Here is a 24,695-nt window from a genome sequence, read left to right on the forward strand (position 1 = left end):
GGTACCACCAGAAGCAGTTGGTTGTTCTCTGGTATTCTCAACACGGTACTCACATACATGTGCAACCTTTGGTTAAGAGAATGTTCATTCCGTATGGGTGTATGTATATATATATATATATATATATATATATTTATTTCTCATACGTCCTAGAGGATGCTGGGGTCCACTTCAGTACCATGGGGTATAGACGGTTCCGCAGGAGCTATGGGCACTTGAAGACTTTTCTAGAATGTGAACTGGCTCCTCCCTCTATGCCCCTCCTCCAGGCCTCAGTTTAGAAAATGTGTCCAGGCAGACTGGTCGCACTCCAGTGGAGCTCTACTGAGTTTCACTGAAAAGACTTTGTTAGGTTTTTTATTTTCAGGGAGACTGCTGGCAACAGTCTCCCTGCTTCGTGGGACTTAGGGGGAAGAAGTAGGAACCAACTTCCTAAATAGTTTCATGGCTCTGCTTCTTGCTGACAGGACACCATTAGCTCCTGAAGGGTACTGAACACTAGCTGCGGCTATGCGCTCACTCCCACAGCACGCCGTCAGAAGACGCGTGAGTATTATTACCAGAGATCTGTAAGAGGGACCTCAAGGTACCGCGCAGCGAGCGGGAACGCTGCGCGGACATGCTACCCATACACCGCGCACAGCAGGGTGCAGGGCGCGGGGGGGGGGGGGGGGGGCGCCCTGGGCAGCATGAAAACCTACTCTTACACTGACAAAAGTAGCATATTATGCCGTGGCACAATCCTACACCCCCGCCAGTATAAATATTACCTCATGTTTGCTGAGGAAAAATGCGCCATTGCAAGGGGCGGGGCTTCTTCCTCAGGCATCCAGCACACTGCTCAGCGCCATTTTCTACCAGCAAAAAGCAAGGGAAGAAACGCTGATCCTCCTCTCAACTTATGATTTTAGTATCAGAGTGCAAAAAGGGGGGGGGGGAGTGTATATTGTGGTATTGTAACCTATTATTGACAATATATATAGAGCGGAAAGTCTCTGTGTACAAAGTACACGACACAGGGATTTTTTATTTAAGCACTGAGTTGCGGACTGGCAATGTTTTTTCTCTGTCCCTCTGACAGATTTTACTGTGGGTCTGTCCCCTATAAGCCCCTATAAGTCTGTAGTGTGATTGTGCATGTGTGTGACATGTCTGAGGCAGGGAGCTCTCCCTCTGTGGGAGCCATGTTAGGGACACAGAGTTGTAATGTGTCACCAAGAGCCTGACTGGGTGAAAGATTTACGTGATAGTGTGAATCATATCAGTAAGAGATTGGATAAGTATGAGTCTCATGCAGACAACTGAAAATAATCTGTTGAAGATGTGATTTTTAATAGTTCTGCTTTTCATCCACAGGGGGCCCCTCTGGGTCACATAAACTTTTGCACGGACGCTGATTCCTGTGTCGACACTAGTGATTCCAGGGGAATAGGTGCTAAGTTAGCGAAAAACATTCAAAACATGTTTTTAGTTATAAAGGAGATATTAGAAGTTACGGGGCCCACACCTTTACCACAGGAGCAGGCTTACTTTAGTAAAGAAGTAATGTAACTTTCCCTCCACCTCATGAGCTGACCAGTCTCTTGGAGGGAGTCTGGTTAACCCGAAAATAAATTTCAGATTCCCAAAAGAAGTCAGGCAGCTTAGCTTTTTCCATGCAGAGGACAGGAAAAGGTGGGAGTCACCCCCCATTTTAGTCAGTGCCCTGTCACGATTAAAGGAAAAAGGTGTTTCTCCCTGCACCTGGGTTGGCTTCACTTGAGGAGCTGGCATACCGCAAATTGGAGTCTACATTGTAATCTATTTATGTGGCCAATGGAACACTACTCAGGCCTACCATTGCCTGTGCGTGGGTGAGTGGTGCTATTGAAAAGTGGTCAGAAAACTTGTCATTAGACATTGACACAATAGATAGAGATGAGATACTCCTAACGTTAGGTCATATCAAAGACGCTGCTGCGTACATGTTAGAAACCATGAAAGATATTGGTCTCTTGGGATCAAGAGCCGCTACCATGCAATCTCAGCACGGAGGGCGTTGTGGGTTCGCCAATGGAAGGCTGATGCAGATTCCAAAAGGAATATGGAGGCTCTCCCGTATTAAGGTGAGTCCTTATTTGGAGATGGGCTGGATGCTTTAGTTTCTGCGGCTACCGCAGGTAAGTCGTCATTCTTGCCTATTGCTCCTGCGCCAGCGAAAAAGACACATCACTCTCAGATGCAGTCATTTTGGCCCAAAAATTACAAAAAAGGGTAAAGGTTCCCCTTTCTTTGTGGGTAAAGAAAGGGGAAAAGGAAATAAAGTCCACAGCATCTCCAGGATCACAGGAGCAGAAATCAACCTCTGCTCCTGCCAAATCTTCAGCATGATGCTGGGGCTCCCTTGCGGGAGTCCGCTCAGGTGGGGGCATGTCTGAAACTCTTCAGTAAGTTCTGGGTTCAATCTGGCCTAGACCCATGGGTCATACAAATAGAGTCCCACGGGTACAAACTGGAGTTTCAAGACATTTCCCCAGGCCGTATTTTCAAATCGACCTTACCAGCTTCTATCCCAGACAGGGAAGTGGTGGCAGCAGCAATACAAAATTGTGTCAGGATCAAGTTTTTGTCCTGGTTCCCTTGTTACAAGAAAGAGAAGGGTTTATTGCAACCCTATTCGTGGTTCCGAAGCCGGACGGCTTGGTCATACCGATTCTAAACCTGTATACTCTGAATCTCTATCTGCAAAGGTTCTAGTTCAAGATGGAATCCCTGAGGGCAATGGTTCCCAGTCTGGAGGAGGGGGACTTCATGGTGTCAGTAGACATAAAAGATGCCTACTTACACGTTCCCATTTATCCTCCACATCAAGCTTATCTGAGATTCGCAATACAGAATTGTCATTACCAATTTCAGACGTTGCCGTTCGGACCTTCCATGGCACCGAGGGTTTTCACCAAGGTGATAGCAGGAGATGATGGTCCTCCTTCGACAACAAGGAGTCAATATAATTCCTGACATGAAAGATCTCCTGATAAAAGCGAGATCCAGGGAAAAGTTGGTGCAGAACATAGCACTCTCCCTGACAGTACTTCAACATCACGGTTGGATCATAAGTTTTCCAAAGTTACAATTGGAATCGACAACAAGATTGTCTTTTCTGGGGATGATACTGAACACAGAAGTACAGAGGGTATTTCTTCCAGCAGAAAAGGCTCTGGAAATTCAGAGAATGGTCAAACAAATTCTGAAACCAACAAGAGTGTCGATTCATCAATGCATTCGGGAGTTGGGGAAGATGGTAGCGGCCTACAAGGCCATACAATTTGGCCGATTACATGCCAGAGTATTCCAATGGGACCTGCTGGACAAGTGGTCTGGATCCCACCTACACATGCACCGAAAGATAATCCTGTCATCCAAAGCCAGAATTTCGCTCCTGTGGTGGCTACACAGTTCTCACCTACTAGAGGGACGCAGGTCTGGGATTCAGGACTGGGTCCTAGTAACCACGGATGCAAGTCTCCGAGGCTGGGGGTCAGTCACACAGGGAGAAAGCTTCCAAGGAAGATGGTCAAGTCAGGAAACTTGTCTTCACATAAACGTTTTTGAGTTGAGAGCCATTTACAACAGTCTTCTACAAGCGGGGCATCTTCTTCAAGATCAACCCGTACAGATCCAGTCGGACAATGTAACAGCAGTCGCGTACATAAACTGTCAGGGCTGAACAAAAAGCAGAGCAGCAATGGCAGAGGTGACAAAGATCCTCATTTGGGCAGAAAGACATGCAAGAGCTCTGTCGGCAATTTTCATTCCGGGAGTGGAGAACTGGGAAGCAGACTTCCTCAGCAGACACGATCTCCATCCAGGAGAATGGGGCCTCCACCAAGAAGTCTTCACAGAGGTGTCAGGTCTTTGGGGAGTTCCTCAAGTAGACATGATGGCATCTCATCTCAACAAGAAGCTTCAGAGATATTGTTCCAGGTCGAGAGACCCTCAAGCAATAGCAGTGGATGCACTGGTGACCCAGTGGGTGTTTCGGTCGGTGTATGTCTTTCCTCCACTTCCACTAATTCCAAAAGTGCTCAAGATCATAAGGAGAACAGGGGTTCGAGCGATCCTCATTGTCCCAGACTGGCCAAGGAGAACTTGGTATCCAGATCTTCAGGAGTTGTTCATAGAAGATCCTCGGCCTCTTCCTCTTCGCGAGGACCTGCTGCAGCAGGGGCCGTGCGTGTATCAAGACTGACTGCGGCTGGCTGCTGAGCGCCGGATCCTAGCCCGAAAGGGTATTCCCAAAGAAGTCATTCCCACTCTGATTCAGGACAGGAAAGGAGAAACGTCTAAACATTACCACCGTATCTGGAGAAAATATGTGTCTTGGTTTGAATCCAAGAAGGCTCCTACGGAAGAGTTTCAGTTAGGATGTTTACTCCATTTTCTGCAGGCAGGTGTGGATGCGGGCCTAAAATTGAGTTCAATCAAGGTCCAGATTTCGGCTTTGTCCGTTTTCTTTCAGAAACAATTGGCCTCCCTTCCAGAAGTTCAGACATTCGTGAAAGGGGTTCTGCACATCCAACCTCCATTTGTGCCTCCAGTGTCACCATGGGATCTTAATGTGGTGTTGCAGTTCCTTCAATCGGATTGGTTTGAACCTCTACAGGAGATGGAGCTGAAGTTTCTCACTTGGAAAGTGGTCATGCTGTTGGCCTTGGCATCCGCAAGGAGGGTGTCTGAGTTAGGGGCCTTGTCTCACAAGAGTCCTTACTTGATCTTCCATGAAGATAGGGCTGAGTTAAGAACTCGTCAGCAATTTCTTCCGAAGGTGGTTTCTTCTTTCCATATAAACCAACCGATTGTGGTGCCAGTGGCTACTGACACCTTCGCTGCATCAAAGTCTCTGGATGTGGTCAGAGCTTTGAAAATTTATATCGCATGAACAGCTCGGATACGGAAAACAGAGGCTCTGTTTGTCCTGTATGCTCCCAACAAGATTGGGTGACCTGCTTCTAAGCAGACCATTGCGTGCTGGATCAGAGGTACGATTCAGCATGCTCATTCCACGGCAGGATTGCCGATACCGAATTTGGTGGATGCCCTTTCTACTAGAAAGGTGGGCTCATCCTGTGCGGCTGCCCGGGGGGTCTCGGCGTTACAACTTTGCCAAGCAGCTACTTGGTCAGGGGCAAACACGTTTGCTAAGTTTTACAAGTTTGACACCTTGGCCGATGAGGACCTCAAGTTTGGTCAATCGGTGCTGCAGGGTCATCCGCACTCTCCTGCCCATACTGGAGCTTTGGTATAACCCCATGGTACTGAAGTGGACCCCAGCATCCTCTGGGACATATGAGAAAACAGGATTTTAAGACCTACCGGTAAATCTTTTTCTCCTAGTCCATAGAGGATGCTGGGCACCCAACCCAGTGCGTACTTTACCTGCAGTTGTTATTTTATTAAAAATGTTTTCAGCACGGTTGCTGTACTGTTCATGCCCGTTAGCATGTGTTTTTTTGAATGCCATGTGTGCGGCATGGTTGAAGTGTGAGCTAGTATGAATCTCACCATTAACTTAAAAGTAAATCCTTTCCTCGAAATGTCCGTCTCCCTGGGCACAGTTCCTATACTGAGGTCTGGAGGAGGGGCATATAGGGAGGAGCCAGTTCACACTCTAGAAAAGTCTGAAAGTGCCCATGGCTCCTGCGGAACCGTCTATACCCCATGGTATTGAAATGGACCCCAGCATCCTCTACGGACTAGGAGTAAAGGATTTACCGGTAGGTATTAAAATCCTGTTATTTATATATATATATATATATCTATATCTATATATATATATATATACTGTGTATATATATATATATATATACATTGTAAAACAGGTACTGGAAATAAGGACTCAGTAGGCAGGTTTTCTGGTAAAACACTATGGGGTCCCTTTACTAAGCTTTGGATGGAGATAAAGTACCAGCCAATCAGCTCCTTACTGCCATGTCACAGATTGGGTTTGAAAAATGACAGTTAGGAGCCGATTGACTGGTACTTTATCTCCATCCACTTTATCTCCATCCAAGGCTTAGTAAATAGACCCCAGTGTCTTTACTGGCATCCGACACTATATATAGAATACACAGGCTTAAACCTGAAAATACACAGGATTAAACAGAAAATAAGAACACAAACATAAAAAGTGCTAACACTCGTTGTACTCAGTAATCAGTCTGCAGCAATGGCTTGCAGCCACACTTTCGAGTTAGAGAAACTCCCGCACCAGGTTTTAAATAAATGATATTATATAGGGAATATAAATGGCATAACAATTTGTGTTGACTAAACAAATATTTTAACACAAATGCATATAAGTGGTGCTGCTTGTTGATTTAGATATACATATATCTGCTGCTACCTAAAGTTGATTTACTTTTTCTTCTTTAAATCCACATTGCAGCCACACTTGCCATGCTCTCTTGGTACAGCCGACATCCAAAGTCCCTGGCACTATAAAACTGCAGCCTACTTGATGGCCTCTAAAAGACATCAGCGCAATGTGCAGTGGGTGTATCGGAGTTTTAAACTTCTCTCCTGCTTCTGACTTCCTGCTGGCTATGGGTGAGCTGGAATTCCCGGACTTCTATTTTTTCACTCGGAGTTGTGCAATTCATATAATTCCGGAGTTCCAAACTACTAATGCAGGTGCAGAATGTGCAGGTCTTGTTTTCCTCTCTCTTGAAGGAGCTGATCCCACAGAAATGTGGGCAATTGTGGTGAGACACAAGCCCTCTCACCACTATATATATATATATAATCTCCTATATAATAGCCCAGATCTGTAACTCTGTGGATAACACAGGGTGTGGCTAGGAGCTCTCATTGCGTTAGCAGCAGGTCTATCACACCCAGTCCACAGCTGATTGGGAGAGACATGCCCTCCCACACAGGTTACATCCAATGGGAGGCTCTGCCCTTTGGCTGCTGTGTGTTCCCAGAGTAGGATTAACAATGGGTCTGATGGAGCTGCAGCTCCAGTCCACACCTCAAAATAGGCCCACTGACTCTGCAGCAACATACCCTCCAACAATTTGCACATAAAAATCACTACAAATTCAATAAGGGGACATGGCAATGCCCCTTTTTCTATACTTTCAATGGAGGTTTGGAAGAGCCAAAAATCGGTAGACCATAAAAAAAAGGTACTGTACCTGCCAAAAAGGTACAGTTGGAGGGTATGCTACTGCATCTGCAGCAAGTCTCTGTGCTGCAACAATCCCCACTCCCTAGCCACGGCGCAGGTGGAACAAAAGCTGCTGCGGCCACCGGCATAGATGTGTATGAAAGCGGCACAGTGGAAGGCTTTCAAAGCTTTCCCTGTGGCATGTACTCTCTGAGCCCCGGAGCCTCCTCTGCACGTGATGTCACAGAAGTGCCTCCCCCCACAGCCACGCCCAGATCCCCAGAACCCCTGACTCCACAACTCAGCACCTGGTCTGCCGGCCTGGAAGCTCCGAGATGGCTAATGTAATGGACAGAGTGAGTGATATCGCGGAGGGTAATGTCTGGACGTTGAATCAATGTAAAAGGTGACAGTACTCTGCAGTGCAGTGGGTGTGCAGTGTCACTGACACTGCACAGCACTCTCACCTTTTACATTTATTCAGCAAGTCAGTCAGTTCTGCCAGCCAGTCACTATTGTTGGTGCCGGTGTCCCAACACACCTCATTACAGGGAAGTAGACGCAATAAATAAACTACAGCTCCCAGCAGCCCTTAGCGCCGGAATGCATCTTCTTCCCTGTAATGCAGTGCGTTGAGACACCAGCACTAGCAATAGTGACTGTCTGCTGTGCGAGTCTCCGGGAGAGCCACTGCCAAAAGGAGGACAGCAGCTTAGCTGCTTCCAGGAGGAGAAGCAGGAGAAGCATTTACCGCCCCTTCCCCACTCTCAGTATCTCCGGCCCCATCCGCGGCACCTCCACTCCTCCCCTCCACAACCTGCGGTGGCTCAGGACCCCCTTCACCACAAGGGCGTGCAAGAGTTAAGGGGGCGTAGCCCCTTACGACGGTGTGAAGAGTGCCCGTAGGGCGTGATGAATCACCTAGTATATAGATATTTAGTTGCCAATACTGCACTTTTGTTTGCTCCCACAGGTATTTTGAAGGGGTATCTAAGGGGGGTTTCCTTATATTTATTAGCTTAGAGTATGGTAGCAAAGCCCCAAAGAATGGTTCTCTGCCAGAGGGGAACCTATTTGAAAGGTATCTGAATGGTGTTTCTCAGGGGGCGCCTATACTTATCAATTGTTGTTTAAATACTTATTCTATAACCTTCATGTAGGTACAGTAGATGATGAGGGTATTATATATAACATTGAGTACAACCAAATAAAATGTAATTAAAATGTATAACAGTTTATTTTAAACATTTATAGCAATAAAATAACAGCCTATTGTGGCATAAAAAATGACTGTAACACAGGTAAACCTTTGTTGCAGTTCATTCTCAAACAGTATATCACCCAACACTTTTCATCGGCAAAGACTTTATCAGGGGTTTTCAAAATCATTTACAGACTTCAAATATTATGTAGTTCCTCTATTGGTGTCACCTTTTGGTGGGCCTATTGTTTACAGTTGATACTTGTTAATTCAGAGCTTTTACTTATCCAACTTTAGACTTACTTCAGGATTGTGCGACCTTATTTGGTTGTACTCAGTGTTATACTGTATATGATACCCTCATTATCTACATACACAAAGGTTATGTAGATTGTTTTGCTTCTTCTTTATTCCTTTTTTGCTTCCCTTCTGTTGAGAGTAACAGGGAGTTAGACTTACAAACACTATGGGTGGGGCTGTGATTGGGGACCTCACTCAGTGCATGTCGCGCAAAATGTACGCACACATGGAGCAACCATCCCAGTGTGATTACATCTGCACGAGGTGTGAGCGTACGGTTGCCCTGGAAGCCCAGGTAACGGATCTAGAGCAAACCGTCACGCGACTGAGGGAGATTCACAATCTCGAGCAAGAACTAGATAGAACGGTGGAGGAGCTGCGGGAAGGGTCACTGGTAGAAGAGGAAAATTAGGGAGCTAGCTGGGTCACAGTTAGAAGGAAGAAAAAGAGGGGGAGGCTCGACATCTCTGGACTATCAAACCCAAATAAATTTGCACGACTGGACGAGGATTCGGAGGATGATAGTGAAGAAATGTCGGTGCCGGAGGGGACCGTTTCCTCTAGCATCCAGAGGAGCGGCCCCTCTGGCACAGTTGGGACAAAAGATAGTGAGTTACCTAGTCAGAATGTGGTGGTAGGGGACTCTATCATCAGGAAGGCAGATAGGGATATCTGCTACCGGGACCGTGATCGCCGTACAGTCTGTTGTCTCCCGGGTGCTCGGATGCATCACATCGCGGACCGGGTAGACAGATTGTTCGGAGTGGCTGGGAAAGACCCGGTGGTCTTGGTGCATGTTGGCACCAATGACAAAGTCAGCGGAAGGTGGGATGTCCTTAAGAAAGACTATAGGGAATTAGGCAAGAAGCTTAAGGCAAGGACATCTAAGGTAATATTCTCTGATATATTACCCGTGCCACTCGCTTGTCCAGGGAGGCAGAGGGAGATTAGGGAGGTAAATGTGTGGTTTAGAGACTGGTGCAGAAAAGAGGGGTTCGTGTTCCTGGAACACTGGGCGGACTTCTCAGTCAGGCGCCATCTTTTTTGTCATGATGGATTGCACCTGAATGAGGAAGGGGCAGCGGTGCTGGGGGGAAGGATGGTTAAAAGATTGGTGGAGATTTTAAACTAGGAGCCTGGGGGGAGGGTTTAGCTAGAAACTACGGGGCGTGCAGTGAGAATAGTGGGGATGGCGGTAGTAAACGAAATGGGGGAGAAGAAGAAGAAAAACAATAGGAAAGCGCTAATTTAATCTGTAGTAGATTTTATTATTAAATTGTTAATTATAAAAATTAGTACCGGCCAGTATCAATAAAATTAACCTACATTTTAGTAAAACACATATACATTACACCAATCCATATAGACAGTGACCTGCAAAAGCTGTATTATAAATGCAAACCAAGTCTTTGTTTAAAAGTCCTTGAATGATACTTTCTGTTTTGGCTACAAGTTTACTGTTTAGTAAATAGATTATCTCAGCATATTATGGCATATTGTTTATGGATCAGTCATCAAACCTATTTCACCGCAGTTGGATGATTACCCTCCCGGCTGCAGCTCTCTTATTCAGCCTTATCTGGAGTCCGTAGATCACCTCTATAGCAGCGATGTTCCTCCCGGCCACATTGAGGAAGCTGCCGAGGTCCAAAGGCGGGGAAACGCGTCTGTTTCGTCTCCCACATACACGGTATAGCGGAGATACATTTACCAGCCGGCTGGTCAACAATACACCCCAGTGCAAAGAGGGGCACAAGTTGGAGAAGTGACCACATACTCCCGAGAAAGCTGATGGTGAGCAAGCAGCCGGGAGGAACATCGCTGCTATAGAGGTGATCTACGGACTCCAGATAAGGCTGAATAAGAGAGCTGCAGCCGGGAGGGTAATCATCCAACTGCGGTGAAATAGGTTTGCTGACTGATCCATAAACAATATGCTATAATATGCTGAGATATTCTATCTGCTAACAACAGCTCTGGATTTAGCATAGATTTTTTTGCATGGCCATGCATGACTGCTTTCTATCAAACTAATTTGGCAGTTAAAACTAACAAAAAGCGATTAATTGCATTATTAAAGCAACAGGCATTTATCAACCGCAAAGAAAGAAGCTTTCAAGTGCATGCGTTTATTGCTATATTGGATATGTGGACTAAACAGTAAACTTGTAGCCAAAACAGAAAGTATCATTCAAGGACTTTTAAACAGAGACTTGGTTTGCATTTATAATACAGCTTTTGCAGGTCACTGTCTATATGGATTGGTGTAATGTATATGTGTTTTACTAAAATGTGAGTTAATTTTATTGATACTGGCCGGTACTAATTTTTATAATTAACAATTTAATAATAAAATCTACTACAGATTAAATTAGCGCTTTCCTAATGTTTTTCTTGTTCTATTGATTTTAGGGGTTTTTAAACCAATTACCCCTGGGAAAGCAGCAATTTCTTCTGTGTAATAAAGGCGCCTGTGGTTTTTTGGTTTTGTAAATGGGGGAGAAGTTGGGGGGAGGGTAAGAGCAGCCGGTAAAGGTATCAACATGGGTACTAAAAGGGGTTTTACCAACGCACTAACTAATGACGATTACAGGTCATCGTTGCTCCATAAGGTGAAAGATGTCCCTAACGCAAAGGGAAATTCTTATCTTAGTTGTATGTATGTGAACGCTAGAAGCCTTACTGGTAAAAAGGGCGAACTAGAAATAATTGCAGCAAGTAAACAGTATGATATTATAGGCATTACTGAAACTTGGTGGGACGAATCTCATGACTGGACAGTCAACCTAGAAGGCTATATGTTGTTTAGGAGAGACAGACTAAATAAAAGGGGTGGAGGATGTGTCTTTACGTAAAACCATTTTTAAAACTTGATATACAGGAGGATTTGCAGGAGGGGACTGTAGATACGGTCGAGACGCTGTGGGTAGAAATTGCATGTGACGAAAAGGGAATAGAAAAGTTAGTTTTGGGGGTATGCTACAGGCCGCCTGGTATTAATGTATCTGACAAGGAATTGTTACTGAAGCAGATTGAAAAAGCAGCAGGAGTAGTAGACATAGTTGTGATGGGAGATTTTAACTATCCAAAGATAAACTGGAAAAATGATTCATGTGATACTGCTAGGGGTAATAGGTTTTTAAACACACTTAATGATAACTACTTAGTTCAACTAATTGAGGAACCCACCAGGTACAATGCAATCTTAGACCTGGTATTAACAAACAATGGGGAATTAGTATCAGATATTAAAGTGGGGGAGCCCATAGGAAACAACGACCACAATATGGTCACATTCAATATAAGTTTTCAGAAACTATACTGGCTCAACTAGGACTCTAAACTTTAGCAAAGCCAACTTTGTTTCTAGAAAAAAATACTACAGAGAAATGAGATGTATTAAAATCACTACTAGCTAAAAATACTCTCAAATTTATTCCGACGAGCAGCAAAAAAAGGATTAATAATAATAAACCAATGTGGCTTAATAAAAAAATAAAGGAACTTATGGGCAAGAAAAGGCGAACATTTAAAAAATACAAATCTGATGGGAATGCAGAATCATTTCAGCACTATAAAGACTGTAACAAAATATGCAAGAAAGAAATAAGAGCGGCTAAAGTAGAAACAGAAAAACTAGTAGCTAAGGAAAGCAAATCAAATCCCAAAAAATTCTTTAAATACATTAATAGCAAGAGATTAAAGAAGGAGAGTATAGGCCCTGTAAAAGACAAGTTGGGAGTCTTAATAAAAAATGATAATGACATAGCGGACATACTTAATGAATTTTTTTCAACAGTATTTACTAGAGAGGACCCAATTCAGGGACTGACACACAATCTCAATAATGAGAATATCCCATTGATAGGTACTTATTTAAGTGAGGAGGTAGTCTGTGACCGATTAAAACATTTAAAGATTAATAAATTACCAGGGCCTGATGGAATTCACCCAAGGGTTCTAATGGAGCTTCACTTTGAACTGGCAAAACCGCTATTTTTGATCTTTAAGGATTCAGTTATATCAGGTATAGTTCCCAAAGACTGGCGTATAGCAGCAGTAGTGCCTATATTCAAAAAGGGAAGTAAAGCGGAACCGGGTAACTATAGACCAGTAAGTCTTACATCTATAGTGGGGAAAGTACTGGAAGGTATTCTAAGGGATAGTATTCAGAAGTTCCTTGAAGCCAATAAAATCATTAAAAGGAATCAACATGGATTCGTGAAGGACAGATCCTGTCAAACCAACTTACTTGGTTTTTACGAAACAGTAAGTGCAAACCTCGATCAGGGTAAAGACGTGGATGTAATCTTTTTAGACTTTGCCAAAGCTTTCGACACAGTACCACACATGCAATTTATCTATAAGCTACGAGAATTAGGGCTAGGAGGCACTATATACACTTGGGTCAAGAATTGGTTAGATAACAGAGAGCAGCGTGTTGTGGTTAATGGATCTTTCTCAAATTGGACTGAAGTGTTAACTGGTGTGCCACAAGGCTCGGTATTAGTAAAAGACAAGTTGGGAGTCTTAATAAAAAATGATAATGACATAGCGGACATACTTAATGAATTTTTTTCAACAGTATTTACTAGAGAGGACCCAATTCAGGGACTGACACACAATCTCAATAATGAGAATATCCCATTGATAGGTACTTATTTAAGTGAGGAGGTAGTCTGTGACCGATTAAAACATTTAAAGATTAATAAATCACCAGGGCCTGATGGAATTCACCCAAGGGTTCTAATGGAGCTTCACTTTGAACTGTCAAAACCGCTATTTTTGATCTTTAAGGATTCAGTTATATCAGGTATAGTTCCCAAAGACTGGCGTATAGCAGCAGTAGTGCCTATATTCAAAAAGGGAAGTAAAGCGGAACCGGGTAACTATAGACCAGTAAGTCTTACATCTATAGTGGGGAAAGTACTGGAAGGTATTCTAAGGGATAGTATTCAGAAGTTCCTTGAAGCCAATAAAATCATTAAAAGGAATCAACATGGATTCGTGAAGGACAGATCCTGTCAAACCAACTTACTTGGTTTTTACGAAACAGTAAGTGCAAACCTCGATCAGGGTAAAGACGTGGATGTAATCTTTTTAGACTTTGCCAAAGCTTTCGACACAGTACCACACATGCAATTTATCTATAAGCTACGAGAATTAGGGCTAGGAGGCACTATATACACTTGGGTCAAGAATTGGTTAGATAACAGAGAGCAGCGTGTTGTGGTTAATGGATCTTTCTCAAATTGGACTGAAGTGTTAACTGGTGTGCCACAAGGCTCGGTATTAGGACCGCTATAGTTCAACATTTTCATTAACGACCTAACAGAAGATCTGGGGGTATATTTCCAAAGATTCGTGTTTTGGCCGTTTTGAAGGGTGTTTGAACTCGAATGGTATCGGGTGCATTTTACTGCAACTTTTTGAATCCTGATACGATCATTCACTAAGCTGCCGAGTTTTGCACATTCGTTTTTTCCGTTGTCGATGTGATTCGTAATATCAGGCAGTGTTTTACGGGAGTGATGAGTAAAACACTGCCTGACAAAACACAAGGAATCCCGTCCGGATCTGTGAGATCCATGCAGGGCTTCATTGTGTACCTTAAAAAGTTGTTTAAAGTCTTAAAAAATCAGAAAAAAATTGTGTGGGGTCCCCCCTCCTAAGCACAAACAGCCTCTGGCTCTTTGAGCCGGTCCTGGTTGAAAAAATATGGGGGAAAAAATGACAGGGGTTCCCCCATATTTAATAAACCAGCACCGGGCTCTGCGCCTGGTCCTGGTTCCCAAAATACAGGGGACAAAAAGCGTAGGGGTCCCCCGTATTTTTGAAACCAGCTCCGGGCTCCACTAGCCAGGGACATAATGCCACAGCCGGGGGACACTTTTATACTGGTCCCTGCGGCCCTGCGGCCCTGGCATTACATACCAAACTAGTCACCCCTGGCCGCGGTACCCTGGAGAAGTGGGAACCCCTTAAATCAAGGGGTCCCCCCCTCCAGCCACCCAAGGGCCAGAGGTGAAGCCCGAGGCTGTCACCCCCCATCCAAGGGCGGCGGATGGGGGGCTGATAGCCTTTTGTAAAAATGTGAATATTGTTTTTAGTAGCAGTACTACAAGTCCCAGCAAGCCTCCCCCGCAAGCTGGTACTTGGAGTACCAGCATGCGGTGGAAAACCGGGCCCGCTGGTACCTGTAGTACTACTACTAAAAAAATACCCCCCAAAAAACAGGACACACACACCGTGAAAGTATAATTTTATTACATACATGCACACCTCCAAACATACATACTTACCTATGTTCACACGAGGCTCTGTCCTCTTGTCCCTGTAGAATCCTTGGGGTACCTGTGAAAAAAATTATACTCACATAATCCAGTGTAGAATCAGATCTTTGTATAATCCACGTACTTGGCAAAATAATAAAATGGAAACCCGACCACGCACTGAAAGGGGCCCCATGTTTACACATGGGACCCCTTTCCCCGACTGCCAGGACCCCCCCTGACTCCTGTCAAAGAGGGTCCCTTCAGCCAATCAGGGAGCGCCACGTCGTGGCACTCTCCTGATTGGCTGTGTGCTCCTGTAGTGTCTGTCAGGCTGAACACGGCAGAGATACAATGTAGCGCCTATGCGCTCCATTGTAGCCAATGGTGGGAACTTTGCAGTCAGCGGTGAGGTTACTTTCGGTCAACCGCTGACTGCAAAGTTCCAAAAATACGGGGGACCCCTACACTTTTTCTTCCCCGTATTTTTGGAACCAGTACAAGGCGCAGATCCCGGTGCTGGTTGATTAAATACGGGGGAACCCCTGTCATTTTTTACCCCATATTTTTTCAACCAGGACCGGCTCAAAGAGCCCGAGGCTGGTTGTGCTTAGGAGGGGGGACCCCACGCAATTTGTTTTTCAGTTTTTACACAAAACAGACCCTTTCCCATAGATAACCATGCAAAGATCTCACTGATCCGTGCATGGTTATCCAAACTCGACTGGAAAAAGCAGGTCTATTTTTTTGCTGCTTTTTTTAACGAATCGAAAAAAAACAGACCCGCACTTGAGCACTCAGAAACTAACACCCAAATACAAATGAATAGTGAATGCCCGTATTGTATGAAATAACAGCCGCGTTTGACAGATGGTCTATTCATTCGTATTTCGGAACTTTGCAAATCAAACCATTACGAATAGTCCAAACACTGCCGAGATTAACTTAGTTAAATTAGAAGTATGGGCAGCCAAATGGAGAATGCGCTTCAACACAGACAAGTGTAAGGTAATGCACTGTGGTAGCAAGAACAAAAATAACACCTACAAACTGAATGGGGTAACATTAGGGGATACTGTCCTGGAAAAAGACTTAGGTGTTCTCATAGATAGTAAACTAAGCAGCAGTTCCCAAAGTAGGATGGCAGCAAAAAAGGCTAATAAGATACTAGCATGCATAAAAAGGGGAATTGATGCAAGGGACGAGGGTGTTATACTCCCGTTATATAAATCACTAGTGAGGCCACACCTTGAATACTGTGTACAATTCTGGGCAACGTACTACAAAAAGGATATTCTGGAGCTAGAAAAGGTTCAGAGGAGGGCAACTAAACTAATTAAGGGCATGGAGATGATGGAATACAAGGAAAGTGTTAGGGTCTCCTGCCCTGTGCTGCCACGTCATCATGGCAACCGGGAGACAAGTGCTAGCGGAGTGACCTGAGCGCAGCTGATACTCCGGTTCGGGTCTTTTGCTGTGCAGTGGTTATAGGCTCTGTGCATAGCAGGGGATCCGGTGCTGGTTTTTGTGCTCACAGTCTGTGAGGTCTGAGTGGGGCGTGGACAGCACCTGCTTTATAAGGCCTCTTCTCAGGGTAAGCAGATGCTGCTGAATCTTTGTTGGTTAGTCAGTTTCTGAAAGTTAGCCAGTACTGTGTAGCTTTGTATTTGTTTGTTGCTTACTGCTATTAGGCCTGGGGATTTGGTATTACACTCTGCCAATCCAGACCTAGCAGTAAGACTGGAGTCAGTTGTTTAGCTTGCTGGGGTTCTGTTACTACTCTGTGAACTTAGCAAGTTTGCGTCTGTATTCTAAGACTTGCCTGTCTAATCCTGTCTCACTGTGCTAGGTGTCAGGGGTCAGTTTAGTGGCAGTAAGCTGAACCTGTGCACTGCAAGTGAGAATTAGGATTGTGGAGACTCTCCTTGTGTCTATCATTCCATCTCTGACCAAGGAGTTTACTGCCACACCCGTTGGTAACCCTTTAGGGTTTTGCTGTTGCCCTTAGCAACAGCATTTCGGGTTCTCTACGTATTAAAACACAACATCTTGCTTTTCCCATCTGAGCAGTTCTAATACAAGGGAGATACCCAGTTCCTTAGCCTCTGGGCTTCTCTGTTCACTTTGTGTGTATTTTGTTACCCTATCACCTTCTGTGTACGTTATGTCATATTCCCCAGTCTGTCTGTAAGTCCATTTGTTTTGCATAACAGTTCAAACACCAGTACATTCCTGCAGGCACTGGAGTGCATAACAGTCCTGACACCAGTACTTTCCTGCAGGCACTGGTGTGCATAACATATTCAGCAGCCTAATACTCCTGTTGAAATTTTGTGGGAATATGGAGCATACCCCTCAAAATACGTTGCAACAGGTGGTCGATCAGGTGCAGGTCCTGACTCGACAATTTAATGATTTGTCCATTAAAATGCACACCTCCCAGGCTGCTGGCGGAGCTCCCGCAGCAGCAGCACCTGCAGGGGTTAAGGAGCCGAAAGTAAATCTCCCGGATCGTTTTTCTGGAGATCGCTCGCAGTTCTTTTGTTTCAAGGAGAGCTGCAAGCTATACTTCCGGCTTAGGCCTCAGTCTTCTGGGTCGGAGATTCAGCGGGTGGGCATAGTGATTTCCTTGCTACAAGGAGACCCACAGGTCTGGGCATATGGGTTGCAGCCTGACTGTCCGTCGCTTAAAAGTGTTGATGCTTTTTTTACGGCACTGGGCATGTTGTATGATGACCCTGACAAGACGGCCTCAGCCGAGGCTCAGATTTCGATCCTTAAGCAAGGGCGAAGGCCAGTTGAGGTTTACTGTACGGAGTTTCGGAGGTTGGCCCATGATACCCAGTGGAATGACCCAGCCCTGAGACACCAGTACCGAAGAGGTCTTTCTAACCAGATAAAGGACCAACTGGTACAATATCCCTTGCCTGATAGCTTGGATCAGCTCATGCAGTTATCCATCCGGGTGGATAGACGGCTGAGAGAGCGTAGGCTTGAAAGGGAGACTGAGATTTCCTTCCTTCCCAAGGGAACCTCAGACTCTGAGGAATTTTCCGAGGAGCCTATGCAGATTGGGGCTACCCGCCTCTCCTCGCGTGAGAAGACGCGGAGGAGACAGCAGGGGTTGTGTTTGAACTGTGGGAATAAAGGTCATGTGGTAGTATCATGCCCAGAAAAGCCGGAAAACTTCAGGGCCTGAGGGTGATGGGAAATATCCTGTCAGGCCAGAAGTCAGAATTTCCCAAGAAGACTTTTATCATTCCGGTGACCTTGAAGATCCTCGGTCAAACTGTCAAGACTGAGGCCTTTGTGGACAGTGGGGCCGACGGGGTTTTTATGGACCGCCAATTCGCCCTGAAACACTCTGTTCCCTTAGTACCCTTGGCATCGGAAATTGAGATTTGTGGGTTAAACGGGGAACCATTATCCAAAGGTAAAATTACCTCTTGCACTAGCCAGATTTCTTTGTTTATTGGAGCCACACACTCTGAAAAATTGTCCTTTTATGTGACTGTCTGTACTTTTGCCCCATTGGTGTTGGGGTTACCCTGGTTAAGGGCCCACAATCCTCAATTTGACTGGGTCTCTGGGGAGATTCTTAGTTGGGGTACTGATTGTTTCAGGAGTTGCTTGAGCCTTCCAGTCAGGCTCTCGCAGCTAAGTTTGCCAGGATTGCCAGGGTGTTATGCAGATTTTGCGGACGTGTTCTCCAAAAAAGTTGCAGAGGTACTACCTCCCCATCGCCCCTATGACTGTGCCATTGATTTGTTGCCAAATGCTAAGCTTCCCAAGAGCAGGTTGTACTCCCTGTCACGTCCTGAGACTCAGGCTATGGCAGAGTACATTCAGGAGAACTTGGCTAAGGGATTTATCAGACCTTCACAGTCTCCAGTTGGGTCGGGGTTCTTCTTCGTGGGTAAAAAGGACGGTTCGTTGCGACCCTGCATCGACTTCAGGGAATTGAACCGTATCACGATTAAAAACTCATACCCACTGCCTCTCATTTCGGTCTTGTTTGACCAGCTTCGTACTGCCACCATTTTTTCTAAGATTGACCTACGCGGTGCGTACAATCTAATCCGAATAAGAGAGGGGGATGAATGGAAGACTGCCTTTAATACCCACTCAGGGCATTATGAATATTTGGTGATGCCTTTTGGGCTCTGTAATGCCCCGGCAGTCTTCCAGGATTTCATGAATGATGTGCTCAGGGAATATTTGGATAGATTCTTAGTTGTATACTTAGATGACATCCTAATCTTCTCCCATTCCCTGGAGGAACATCGGAAGCATGTACGCTTAGTCCTCCAGAAACTCAGAGACCACCGGCTTGGGGCGAAGCTGGAGAAGTGCGAATTTGAAGTTCAGCAAATCGCATTTCTAGGATATATTATCTCCCCAGAAGGTTTCCAAATGGAGGGTTCCAAGGTACAGGCAGTCCTGGATTGGGTGCAGCCCACTAGTTTGAAGGCGCTTCAGCGTTTCCTGGGCTTTGCGAATTTTTATAGACGATTTATCGCTGGATTTTCGTCTATAGTGGCGCCCTTGGTGGCACTCACTAAGAAAGGGGCGGATGTTGCTCACTGGTCTTGTGAGGCTAAAGCGGCTTTTGCCCGTCTCAAAAGGGCATTTGTTTCGGCCAAGGTGCTGCGACACCCAGATCCAGAGCGTCCTTTTGTGGTGGAGGTGGATGCCTCTGAGATGGGTATTGGGGCAGTGCTTTCTCAGATGGGAGTGTCTGATAATCGCCTTCATCCCTGTGCTTACTTTTCCCGTAAATTTTCGCCTGCCGAGATGAATTATGACGTGGGTAACCGGGAATTGTTGGCTATTAAGGATGCACTCGAGGAGTGGAGACACTGGCTTGAGGGGGCTAAGTTTGTGGTCTCAATTCTCACTGACCATAAGAATCTGGCATATTAAGAGTCAGCGAAGCGTCTCAATGCCAGGCAGGCACGATGGGCTTTGTTTTTTGCTCGCTTTAATTTTTTGATAACATATCGCCCTGGGTCAAAAAACATCAAGGCTGATGCGCTCTCGCTGAGTTTTGCTCCAATCCAGGAGACCACCGAGGAGCCGTTGCCCATTGTTTCCCCATCATGTATTAAAGTGGGCATTACCCAGGACCTCTTATCATTAGTCCTTAGAGCACAGGAGCAGGCTCCTCCAGACCTTCCGGTAGGTCTTTTGTTTGTGCCTCCTAGGTTAAGACAGCGAGTGTTCCTGGAATTCCATGCCAAGAAGTCTGCAGGTCACCCGGGTATTGCCAGAACTTGGGAGTTGCTATCTAGGGCGGTGTGGTGGCCCTCGGTGGCTAAGGATGTGGATCAGTGGGTTTGGGCATGTGACATCTGTGCCCGAAATAAGACTCCTAGAGGGGTTCCTGTTGGCCCATTACATCCACTCTCTATCCCATCAAAGCCATGGACCCACATTTCAATGGATTTTGTGGTGGACTTGCCCAAATCCTCGGGGATGACAGCCATCTGGGTTGTCGTTGACAGGTTTTCGAAGATGGCGCACTTCGTTCCACTGGTTGGGCTGCCATCGGCCAGACGCCTGTCTGAATTATTTATGCTGCATGTTGTGCGTCTCCACGGGTTGCCACTTGATGTGGTCTCTGACCGCGGATCCCAGTTTGTGGCCAAATTCTGGAGGGCATTTTGTTCCGATCTCCAGATTTCTGTCAGCTTGTCGTCGGGCTACCATCCGCAGTCTAATGGGCAGACTGAAAGGGTGAACCAGTCCTTGGAGCAGTTCCTCAGGTGTTATGTCTCCAAGTGTCAGACTGATTGGGTTGCTCATCTGTCCATGGCGGAGTTTGCCTATAACAACGCGGCTCACTCTGCTACAGGGATCTCTCCCTTCCTTTGTGTGTATGGGCATCATCCTAAGGCCAATTCTTTTGACCCCCTGGACTCCACGCCTGGTGGTTCCTCTGTGGTTTCGGTCCTTAGAGGTTTTTGGCGGAAAGTGAAGAAAGCCCTTGTGTCTGTGTCATTAGTGACCAAAAGGGTTTTTGATAAGCGGAAAAGACCCTGCAGCTTCAAATTAGGAGACTTCGTCTGGTTGTCTACCAAGAATTTGAAGTTGAGACAGCCATCTCATAAGTTAGGCCCCCGGTTCATCGGCCCTTATAAGATCACCAGGGTTATCAATCCGGTGGCATTTCAGTTAGATCTGCCCCGTTCTTTGGGTATCAATAAAACATTTCATTGTTCCCTTTTAAAACGGGCGATTAGTAATCCTTCTTCCAGTGAAAGACCTTCCCCTCTTCTGATACGTGGCCAGAGGGAGTTTGTTGTTGAAAGGATTCTTGACTCCAAGGTGGTTCGGGGTCGGCTGTCATTTTTGGTGCACTGGAAGGGGTATGGCCCGGAGGAGCGGTCGTGGGTGCGCAGTTGTGATCTTCATGCCCCCAGACTGATACGCTCTTTCTTCTCGCAGTTCCCCGATAAACCCGGTGGTAGGGGTTCTTTGACCCCTCGTCAGAGGGGGGGTACTGTTAGGGTCTCCTGCCCTGTGCTGCCACGTCGTCATGGCAACCGGGAGACAAGTGCTAGCGGAGTGACCTGAGCGCAGCTGATACTCTGGTTCGGGTCTTTTGCTGTGCAGTGGTTATAGGCTCTGTGCATAGCAGGGGATCCGGTGCTGGTTTTTGTGCTCACAGTCTGTGAGGTCTGAGTGGGGCGTGGACAGCACCTGCTTTATAAGGCCTCTTCTCAGGGTAAGCAGATGCTGCTGAATCTTTGTTGGTTAGTCAGTTTCTGAAAGTTAGCCAGTACTGTGTAGCTTTGTATTTGTTTGTTGCTTACTGCTATTAGGCCTGGGGATTTGGTATTACACTCTGCCAATCCAGACCTAGCAGTAAGACTGGAGTCAGTCGTTTAGCTTGCTGGGGTTCTGTTACTACTCTGTGAACTTAGCAAGTTTGCGGCTGTATTCTAAGACTTGCCTGTCTAATCCTGTCTCACTGTGCTAGGTGTCAGGGGTCAGTTTAGTGGCAGTAAGCTGAACCTGTGCACTGCAAGTGAGAATTAGGATTGTGGAGACTCTCCTTGTGTCTATCATTCCATCTCTGACCAAGGAGTTTACTGCCACACCCGTTGGTAACCCTTTAGGGTTTTGCTGTTGCCCTTAGCAACAGCATTTCGGGTTCTCTACGTATTAAAAGACAACATCTTGCTTTTCCCATCTGAGCAGTTCTAATACAAGGGAGATACCCAGTTCCTTAGCCTCTGGGCTTCTCTGTTCACTTTGTGTGTATTTTGTTACCCTATCACCTTCTGTGTACGTTATGTCATATTCCCCAGTCTGTCTGTAAGTCCATTTGTTTTGCATAACAGTTCAAACACCAGTACATTCCTGCAGGCACTGGAGTGCATAACAGTCCTGACACCAGTACTTTCCTGCAGGCACTGGTGTGCATAACAGAAAGGCTTGAAAGACTAGGCATGTTTACATTGGAAAAGAGGAGACTAAGAGGGGATATGATCAACATCTACAAGTATATAAGGGGACAATACACAGAGCTTGCGTGGGACCTGTTTTTGGCTAGATCAACACATAGGACTTGTGGACACTCGCTCAGGTTAGAGGAGAGGAGATTCCGCACAATACGTCGTAAAGGCTTTTTCACGGTAAGGACAATACGTGTTTGGAATTCCCTGCCTGAGGGAGTTGTAGTGGCGGAATCTGTCAACACCTTTAAGAATGGGTTAGATAAATTCCTAATGGATAAGGATATCCATGGTTATGGTGCATAGTCATGCATTATAGTTACTACAAAAAGGGATAAAATGCAACGGCTGACATCAGCATCAGTCATAAATTTTAGTCAAATCATCATGCATAGGAGACCACAAATAGGTTGAACTCGATGGACAATTGTCTTTTTTCAACCTCAGATACTATGTTACTATTGGGGTCATTCCGAGTTGTTCGCTCGTTGCCGATTTTCGCTATACTGCGATTAGCCGCTAACTGCGCATGCGCATGTTACGCAGGGCGCATGTGCTAAGTATTTTAGCTCAGAACTTAGTAGATTTACTCACGTCCGAACTAAGAGTTTTCATCGTTGAAGTGTTCGGAGTGTGATTGACAGGAAGTGGGTGTTTCTGGGCGGAAACTGGCCGTTTCTGGGAGTGTGCGGAAAAACACAGGCGTGCCAGGATAAAATGTGGGAGTGTCTGGAGAGACGGGGGAGTGGCTGGCTGAATGCAGGGCATGTTTGTGATGTCAAACCAGGAACGAAACGGGCTGAGCTGATCGCAGTGTTAGGAGTAAGTCTCGAGCTACTCAGAAACTGATAAGAATTTTCTATTCGCAATTCCGCTAATCTTTCGCTCGCAATTCTGCTAAGCTAAGATACACTCCCAGAGGGCGGCGGCCTAGCGTGTGCAATGCTGCTAAAATCTGCAAGCGAGCGAACAGCTCGGAATCACCTCCTATGTTACTATGTTACTATATTATAGAATGAGTATTTTAACAACAATTGATAAGAATAGGTGCCCCCTGAGAAACACTATATATATATATGCGGATAAGGGAGGGGCAATTGTCCTACAAGATTTCGTTGATTACAACAAGGAGGCACAGAAACAACTATCTGATAATAGTATTTATCTTAAATTACAATCCAATCCCACAGGTCTCTGTAAGAAAAAATTGGAAATAATTTTACAACAAGCGCTAGCAGTGAATTTAATAACGGAAGATATAAGAAAAATTTTAGTGCCGGAACACCCTTTAGTCCCCATTTTTTATTTAATTCCCAAAATTCATAAAGGCATTAATCCCCCACCTGGTCGCCCCATAGTATCGGCCAGGGGTGCATTATTGCAACCATCAGCATGTTTATTGGATGCTCTATTACAACCGCTAATTCGCAATGAACCGAGCTTCCTACTAGATACAACTAGTTTGTTAAATAATTTGAACAAGGTTACTACGATTACGGAAGATACTTGGTTAGTAACCGTTGATGTAGTTAGTCTGTACACATCAATTCCGCACCAGTTTGGTCTGGCGGCGGTCAAAAGGTTTTTATTGAGAAAGGATGCCTTTAATTTATCAAAGATTGATGTTATTTTACAACTGCTAGAATTAATTTTGACTATGAATTTTTTCTTGTATGACAAGCAGTTTTACATGCAAATTCAAGGGTGTGCGATGGGTTCTTCTGTGGCGCCAGTCTATGCAAATATAGTCATGTTTGGAGTAGAGGAGGATTTGTTCTACAATAATCCTTTATTTTCTTCCCAGGCGCTGTTATTTAACAGGTACATAGATGATCTTATCATCCTGTGGAAAGGTAATCATATAGAGTTGGAAAATCTGTTGAACGACTATAATGCCACAGAAGGACCCATCAAATTCACCTTCAAGATGAATCAAAACATTATTAGCTTCCTTGATGTACAGATTCAGATTACAGGCTCAAGTTTGACTACCACTTTATTTGTAAAACCTACGGATAAACAACAACTTTTACATGCTAACAGCTGCCATCCTAAATCAATGACGAGGGGACTTCCTTACTCTCAGATGATTAGGATTAGGCGAATAAACAGCAACAATGATATAGCGGAGTTACAAATAGACTCTCTCATTGATAAATTGTTAATTAGAGGCTATTCGTTAAAAGCATTAAAGTGCTCTAAAAACAAGGTAATGTCTCTAGATAGAGAGACACTTCTATCCAGTACCAAAAAAACTAGTGGGACTAAATCTGTTCTACCATGGGTAAACAAATTTCACACTAAATCTTCCCAGA

The 24,695-nt window shown here is 45.2% G+C and overlaps 2 long non-coding RNA genes across 2 annotated transcripts in view; one reads left to right on the forward strand and one right to left on the reverse strand.

Moving 5' to 3' along the window:
* Nucleotides 1–24,695, forward strand: part of LOC134928068 (uncharacterized) — a 177,168-nt gene that overhangs the window by 127,374 nt on the left and 25,099 nt on the right. The gene's annotated exons all lie outside the window — the stretch shown is intronic.
* LOC134928067 (uncharacterized) overlaps nt 1–24,695 on the reverse strand; it is a 284,893-nt gene that overhangs the window by 48,200 nt on the left and 211,998 nt on the right. The window lies entirely within an intron of this gene.

This window comes from Pseudophryne corroboree, chromosome 5 (assembly GCF_028390025.1).
Source record: "Pseudophryne corroboree isolate aPseCor3 chromosome 5, aPseCor3.hap2, whole genome shotgun sequence".
Taxonomy (NCBI): domain Eukaryota; kingdom Metazoa; phylum Chordata; class Amphibia; order Anura; family Myobatrachidae; genus Pseudophryne; species Pseudophryne corroboree.